We start from the raw sequence: 8408 nt of genomic DNA on the forward strand, positions 1-8408 counted from the left end.
TGATTCTCTGTGTGTGGGGATGGAACCAACCCCTGCCCATCCCCACGGCCCTTTTAGCTGTTGAATGCTGACAGGATCCACATCCTGAAGATCTAGCAGTACCACCCCCACATATCCATCAGGGGGAATACGCATGTGGCTCCCAGAGGAACTGTCTACAGCCGTATTGCATGCAATGACCCACTTTGTACAATGTCCATCCAGAGCAGGACGGAGCTAGCCACCGTGACACATCTCTGTAACCACAGAACTTGAAAGGTAGTGGTGGGGGAGGAATCTTAGGACAGCCTAGATTGGAGAGTGAAACCCTCAATTTTGTTATTGATGCTGTCATCTATAAAGTAGATGGGTAAGGTGGATATGGTGAAGGGCAGCAGGAGTCCCAGCAACTCTGGAGGCTGAGGAGGATTCCTGAAGCTGAGGAGTTCAAATCCAGTCTGAGCTATATATTAAGGCTCTCAAAACAAAAGAACAAAAAAATAGAATGGAAAAATTATGAACTACTATACAAAAATAACCACAACTACAACACACAGCAAAATCACCACAACTACTACAACACACAGCATATCTGAATCATGTGAATCTAAAGCTGAGCAGGCTCAGGGTGTGGCTCAGTTTAGTAGAATGCTTGCCTGTCGTGTATGAAGCCCTGGGTTCCATCCCTAACCCAGGGATGTCTGTATAAAATCAGACAGATTGGTACATGCCTATAATCCTAGCACCTAGGAGGTGGAGGCAGGAGGATCAGAAATTCAGGTCATCCTCAGCTGTGTAAGGAATTTTAGGCCATCCTAGAGTATGGGAGATCCTGTCTCAAAGAACAGCAAATTGGTGTGTATGTGCATGCATGTGTGTGCATGCATGTGTGCATGCACGTGTGTGCATGCCTGTGTGTGTATGCATGTGTGTGCATGCATGTGCACATGCACAGAAAAAGCAGGGCACAAAGGAATACACAGGCTATGATTCCATTTGCATAAGGTCCAAAACCAAACAAAACTAAAAGCATTGTGTACATGAAGATACAACTATAAGGCTCATGCCTTTAATTGCAGGCAGATCCCTGAGTTCCAAGCCAGCCTGGTCTACAGATAGAGTTCCAAGACAGCCGGGATTACATAGAGAAACCCTGTCTCAAAAAAATTTTTTTAGAAGTTGATGTCAGGAATGATGTCACATGCCTGTAATCCCAGCATTTGGGGGATAGAAGTGGGAAGATCACAAGTTCAAGGTCGCCTGGGATACATAGAAAGGCTCTGTTTTTAAAAAGTTAAGAAAGTGGGGGCTGGAGAGATGGCTCAGTGGTTAAGAGCACTGGCTGCTCTTCCAGCAACCACATGGCAGCCCCCAACTGTCTGTAACTCCAGTTACAGTGGATCCAACATTCTCACACAAACATATATGTAGGCAAAATACCAATGCACATACAGTAAAAATAAATTTTAAAAAAAAGTAGCTACTTCTAAGAGAAGGGGTAAACTACAATTTACGAGGACTCGGGATGTAGCTCAGTGGATGGATCATTTGCCTGATGTACACGAAGCCCTAAATTCAATCTCCAGGACCACATAAGCCAGGCATGGTGGTGAAGGACGGGCCACCTAAACCTCCCCAAACAAGTGCCACAAACTGGGAGCCAAGTGTTCAAATACCTGAGCCTATGGGGGCTATTCCTCCTTCACAGCAGCCCAACAAGTGTGAGTTCAACATGCAACAAAGCCTAAGGAAGGAAGAAAGAAAGGGAGGAAGGAAGGAAGGGAGGGAGGGAGGGAGGGAGGGAGGGAGGGAGGGAGGGAGGGAAAGAAAGAAAGAAAGAAAGAAAGAAAGAAAGAAAGAAAGAAAGAAAGAAAGAAAGAAAGAAAGAAAGAAAGAAAGGAGCAATTGCAAAAACAAGCCAAGCATGGCACACACCTATAATCCTAGTGCTCCAGAGGTTAGTGACTTCAGAGAGATACATGAAAGGTTTCTCAAGCAAAGTTCCATTTCCCGAGTGGTGGCCATGATGTTCATTTGTAACTAGTTTTATAGGTCTGCCAGCTGGTTTAGGCATGTAGTGTTTACACCTGTATTCTGTATGACGTCATTACATTTTTTGTAGCATTAGGGATAAAATGGAGATCTCATGCACGGTAGGCAAGCACTCTAGAATCAAGCTACATATGCCTTGCCTACAACTAGGAATTTTTAACGAATCAGAATACGTTTCTGAGTTACCCTGATTTTTTTGGTCCAGTGCAGGGGGAGAAATGTGTCCCTAAAAGAGAGATGGGGGAGGGGCAGCCAGGGGTGGCTGGGCAGAAGAAAATCAGGAAATCGGTTTTGCAGACCGCACGGAGCAGGGCCAGGCCATGCTGAGAATCCTCTTGCACACTGGGAACAATGAGCTGAGACACCGACAGACAGGAAGCAATCATATTGGGGAGCAAGCACGTGGAGAGCTGTCTCCGCTCCCTAATGAGCAAATCCACACACAATTCAAAAAACCCAGTGGTCATGCTTTGCCAATTATTGTAGTGAAAATGAATCGGGAGGTGGAGGGGATGGCGATATGTCAGGCTGTGGAGAGTACTAAATTGACACATGGTTACTGGTTGCTAACGCTAAATAAATACCAGCCTTGAAAATCGAATCTGGCAGTATGCCCTGGGGAATTTGAAATGCTCATATCTTTTTACTCAGTAATCCTATTTCTGGGATTCTATTCTAGAAAAACTATGTAAAGGAAAGAAGAGGCTATATGAATGAGTCTAGACATGATCCCCAAAGCTCACTTTTCACCCTAAACCCTGTAGTGTGGGCAGTGTCTACCTAGCATCAATACTTGAGGGTTTCATATGTTTAAAGCGGAGTCACGAATTCCTTGGTCCTTCCCAGGCCAGTCGTTGCCCACATCCTGATAAACAGCTACCATCCTGGCCCACACCACTGCCCTCTCCACCGGGATACCTGCAGCAGTCTCCCGGTCTCCCACCCGCCATTGCTCTAGCTTCTCTCCAGTCTGTTGCACACAGCAGTCAGAATAGTGTTTGGGTTTGTTTTGTTTCTTAGGCAAGCTGCTACAAAAGCCGCTTGCTTTGTTTTGAAATATGAGTCTCACTGTGTAGCCTATGCCGACCCTCTGTTTCAGAACTTTGCTCTTGTTGTTGTTTTCAAGACGGGGCTTCTCTGTGATGTTTTAGAAATTTTAAAGCATTCTAAAGACAGGCGCACTGGCTCACAACTATAATCCCAGAACTCTGGAGACTGAGGCAGGATTCAGATTGAGGTTAATATACGAAAAGATCATGTCCAGATCCCATCTAAAACTGTGAGGATTCCTCTGCTTGCCGAACAGAATGTGCGCTCACAGCCACCCTGCTTCACCCCACACTGGTCTTCTTACTCTTATTGTCCCTTGCAAACAAGGGTCTCTCTCCCTCCTCCAGCCTTTGCACCGGCCACCTCCTGCCCAGAACATTCATTCTCCCTCTAGGCTTCCTGGGCTTGCTGAGAAAGGTCTGTGATCTAGCCTTCTAAACCAGGGGTTCTGTGATATGGCCTTCTAAGCCAGGGGTTCTCAACCTTCCCAACGCTTTAACATCCCATGTCGTGGTGACTCCCAACCTTAAATTATCTTCATTGCTCCTTCATAACTGTAATTTTGCTACTGTTATGAATCATAATGTAAATATCTGTGTTTTCTGGTGGTCTTAGGTGACCCCTGTGAAAGGGGTCACTCCGCCCCCAAAGGGGTTGAGACCTCCATGTTGTGAGCTGCCTTTGAAACAACCTCCCTGGCCAGCTTCCCTTATCACACCTCCTGGTTAGCCCTCTAAACTCTTGATGGAATCTGGAGCGACTAGAGGTATTTACTTGCATGGAGCCCTGTTGTCTGTGTCTTTGAACTGGAATGCAGGCTTCATGGGAGCAAGGACCACGGGTCTCTGGTTTAGTGCTGGATCCCTAACACCTAAATTCCAATGTCCAAGCGAAATGAATGAATATATGTATAATAAAGGCTCTGCCAAGGTTTGTGGTAAAGAACCATTGTGATCCTGCATTTGCAAAAATCTATTAATGATGCCAGTTGATGCAGGGGATGCCTCAGGAGATACCAGCAGAAGTATATTTTCCAGGTAACAGAATGGAAATAACAGAGGTTCCATGTTCAGGCAAATGTGTATGCTTATGTTCTGACTCTGACCGGCTGTACATCCGTGGCAGATGAAGCTGAGTCGCTGAGCTTCCGTTTCACCATATATGTAGGTTTTATTTGTTACTTTTTGGTTTTGTTTTTTCCTGTGTTCTATACAGAACTCAACTCTACCGATGAGGTGCATCCCCAGGCCTTGAGATAGGCCTTTTTGAGATAGGGTTCCACTCTGTACCTCTGACCTCAAAGTTACTCTACAAGTAACTGGGTCTTGCTTTGAATGGAATATCCTCCTGCTTCCGCCTCTCAGATGTTCAGATCACAGATGTGCCACCACGTCTGGTTTAAATGGTCCCCTCTTCTCTTCTGCCACAGCAGGAACTCAACCCAAGATTTAGTGCATGCTAAGCAAGTGCACTGTCACTGAAGCTCACCCACAGCCTCTCCCCACATTTAAACACAGGGAACAACAACAAGCTTTCAAGGCAGGTCCATGGAACTACATACAGTAATATTCTGGGGCTGGTGTGAAACCTTGGGACTGGGTGGCTTTGTCGGGGAGTGGGTGAAACAGGAGAAAGCCCTGGGAAGGCTAGGGCCTAGAAGTCAACCACATAAAGACCAGCCTAGAAGGAACCTGCTGTGAGAAGGGCTTTAACATTTTGTGCACTGTTGTTTTGCCTGCTTGTATGTCTGTGTGAGGCTGTCAGAAGCCCTGGAACTGGAGTGACAGACAGGTGTGAGCTGCCATGTTGGTAACCTCTGAACCATCTCTCCAGCCCTGTAGCTATGGTTCTTAATTGGGGACTGAGCAGAAGGAGGCCCTGTTTTATTCAGCCTTTCTGAGCGGGCAGAATTTCACCTTAACCTTTGAATCCTGAGTTCTACGGAGATCTAGATAAAGAAGTCCCCTTTGGTGGCTGTGATAAAGCTGGTGCCTGGGGAACAGAATATCGCCCTGCATGGTCAGTGCAGTGGCTGCAGAACTACAGTCGCTGATTAGGACAGTAGTTGCTTAAGGGGCAGCTACTGAATTGAATGAAAAACAACAGGGAAAAATAGCAATTGGGGACTGGAGAGATAACTCAGTGGTTAAGAGAATTACTGCTTTTGCATGGGACCTGGGTTTGGTTCCCAGCACTCACATGGCAGGTCACAATCATTTGTAACTCCAGATTCTTGGAATCCCAACGCCATTTTCTGGCCTCTATGAACACCAGGCATGCTTGTGTTGCACATACACACATGGAGACAAGCTTGACACCAAGCCCGATGACTTGAGTTCAGTCCCAGGAACTCCGTGATAGAGAAAAAGAGAACCCACTTCTACAAGTAGCCTTCTGACCTTCAGACTCAAGCTGTGCTGAGCATAAACATAAATGAGTGTAAAAATGAATAAATTTTTAAAAAATAACAGCAGGGGGACTGGAGAGATGGCTCAGCGGTTAAGAGCACCAGCTGCTCTTCCAGAGGTCCTGAGTTCAATTCCCAGCACCCACATGGCAGCTCACAACTGTCTGTAGCTCCAGTTCCAGGGCATCTGACTCTCACACCAATGAACATAAAATAATAATAATAAAATAAATTTAAAAAAATAACAGCAGTTGTTAGTGCTATATAATTGAAAATAATTTCCCACGTTTCTGGTGATGTGTTGTCATCTTTTTCTCAAGGGTTTTTGCCAGATCTGTGCTTCCATCTGTCTCTGCTACATTCAGGGGCTCTGTTCCCAGAAGCCTCAGCCGCTCTATCCTGTCTCTTCTCTTGTGGCTCCTTTTAAAAACCTGGACAGCATTCCTGGCCTGCTTATTTTTGTTGTTTTGTTTTGTTTTGTTTTGTTTTGTTTTGTTTTTGGAACAGAGTCTCACACACACTCTCTCTCGGGCTGGCTAGGAACTCACTCTATCACCCAGGCTGGCCTGAAACTCACAGCAGTCCTCCTGCCTCAGCCTCCTGAGTGCTGAGAGTTTGCAACTGGCTCTATTTAACTTTGACTCCATTCAGTTTCATCAACAGATGAGTTCAGTCCCATGTCACCTGCAAAAGCTCGTGAGAGTCAGTTCCTATAGGAGCCCCTAGCTGCTAAGAGAGACAGACGTGTAAACTATACACAAAATCCCCATGCATACTGTGCTGGTCAATTTCTGTCAATGACACCAACCTAGACAGATCTGAGAAGACGGAATCCTAATTGAGAAAATGCCTCCATAAGCCTGGCCTGTAGGCAAGTCTGTAGGGCATTTTCTTGATTAATAATGATTGATGTGGAAGGACCATACTCACTGTGGGTAGTGCCATCCCTGGGCAGGTAATCCTGGATTGTATAAGAAAGCAAACCACCTACGCCGAGCAGTGGTGGTGCATGCCTTTAATCCCAGCACTCAGGAGGCAGAGGCAGGCAAATCTCTGTGAGTTCGAGGCCAGCCTGGTCTACAAGAGCTAGTTCTAGGACAGGCTCCAAAGCTACAGAGAAACCCTGCCTTGAAAAACAAACAAACAAATAAGCAAACAAAAAAGCAAACTGAGCAAGCTGTGAGGAGCAAGCCAGTAAGCCACATCCATCCATGGCCTCTACATCAGCTCCTGCCTCCAGGTTCTTGCCCTGAATTTCTGTCCTGATTTTTCTCAGTGATAGAAGCGACCTGAGAGTTGAAAAAGAAATAAACTCTTTCCTTCCCAAGTTGCTTTTGGTCATGGTGTATTATCACAGCAATCAAAACCCTAACTAATACACACGAGAATATACACATATGTACACGTGTACACACACACACACACACACACACACACACTTAGTCTTTCCTATCTAGGAACTCTGACCCTGTTTGTATACACTTTCCTGCTTCAGCTCAGTTCTCTCCAGCTTCCAGATTTGGCATCAGCAAATCCTTGCGATAAAAGCTTCCGCTTTTATTCAGTGGTTAAGAGCTCTTGCTGCTCGTGTGGACAATCTGGGTTTGAGTCCCAGCACCTTTATCTGACAGGTCACATAACTGCCTAAAACTCCAGTTCCAGGGGACCTGAGGCCCTTGGGCCTCCCAGGCACCAGCACGCATGTGTCCATAAACTCAAACTGACACACATACATATGTTGGACTCTAGCGTCCAAACACCAAGGAGGAGTCGCCCCCCCGAGACCACCTCACACACCACAGCTGATGAAAAAGCATGAGGATTTTATTAATTCTGTCATGACAGGGTCCCTCAGCATTCGGGAAGCCGAGAGATCTCGAATAGCTGGCACAGGCTACTTTTAAAGAAGGCCACAGAAGCAAGGGGGGTTGTTCTTTGACTATTATGATTACCAATAATTGGCTGGAGAGCTGTTGCCAGATCAGATGAGGTAAGAGGTCATTTTGACCCTGTTTCCCAGGGGACCGAATCAAAACATACGTATATGGGTAATTGTTCAGGAACTGAGTACATGTGAGTGTAGCTGTTAGGTCCTTGGTTCCCAGGGGAGGAGGGGAAGCACTATGGCACGGAGGCTGAGAGGATTCAGAATTGTCAAAATGGCTTCAGAATTGTCTTAAAGTCTTACACATACACAGAAAGAAAGAAACCTTTGTGTTTTTTTAGAAAGATTCCAGTGGAGTCCCCATCACAAAGATGACCTCTCTGCCCTGAGTAGATGGAGTGGACACTAGCTTGATGCTATTAGTGAGCGTGAGAGTTTAGGGTTATGCTAATGTTATCCCTGCCTCCCTGAGTGGTCTGGACCAGCTCTGACACAGGGTTTCTGTAGGTGTTGCTAGAGGGGGCGCTCCTTGCACTGTCAAACACACCGTCACCTACCACGCCACCACTGCCTTCAGAGCTTCTGTTACGGTATTAGTGAATTCTCTGAAGGAAGAAAGGCTCCCCCGCCCAGGAGACGGAACCATGTAGTCCCTGGGAAGCTCAAGTGCCACCCTAGAGACTCTGTTCAGATTCATTTAATCCTCCTAAAAAACCCAGGGGACATACACTGTCATCAGCCCTGTTCTCCTGTGACTGTTACAAACACTAGGTGACAGAAGTGAGATTCCTCCAGAGACATTCTCACTGCTCTCCACAGATGCATTGATTTTTTTTTTTTATTGTTTTAAGTCGCCAGCACTGCTTACTACCTGGGTCACATAGCCTCTGAAGACAAGCCCAACGCCAGGTTAGAAGAAGCAAAACCCTAAGACACCAAAATAACCTACTAGGATCTAGTGACTAGATCAAGTAAGCCTCACAGGCAGCTTTGGCAAAGGCATTCTGTTGAGATCACAAAGGAGTGACCCCTGCG

Source organism: Chionomys nivalis, chromosome X, assembly GCF_950005125.1.
Source record: "Chionomys nivalis chromosome X, mChiNiv1.1, whole genome shotgun sequence".
Lineage (NCBI taxonomy): Eukaryota > Metazoa > Chordata > Mammalia > Rodentia > Cricetidae > Chionomys > Chionomys nivalis.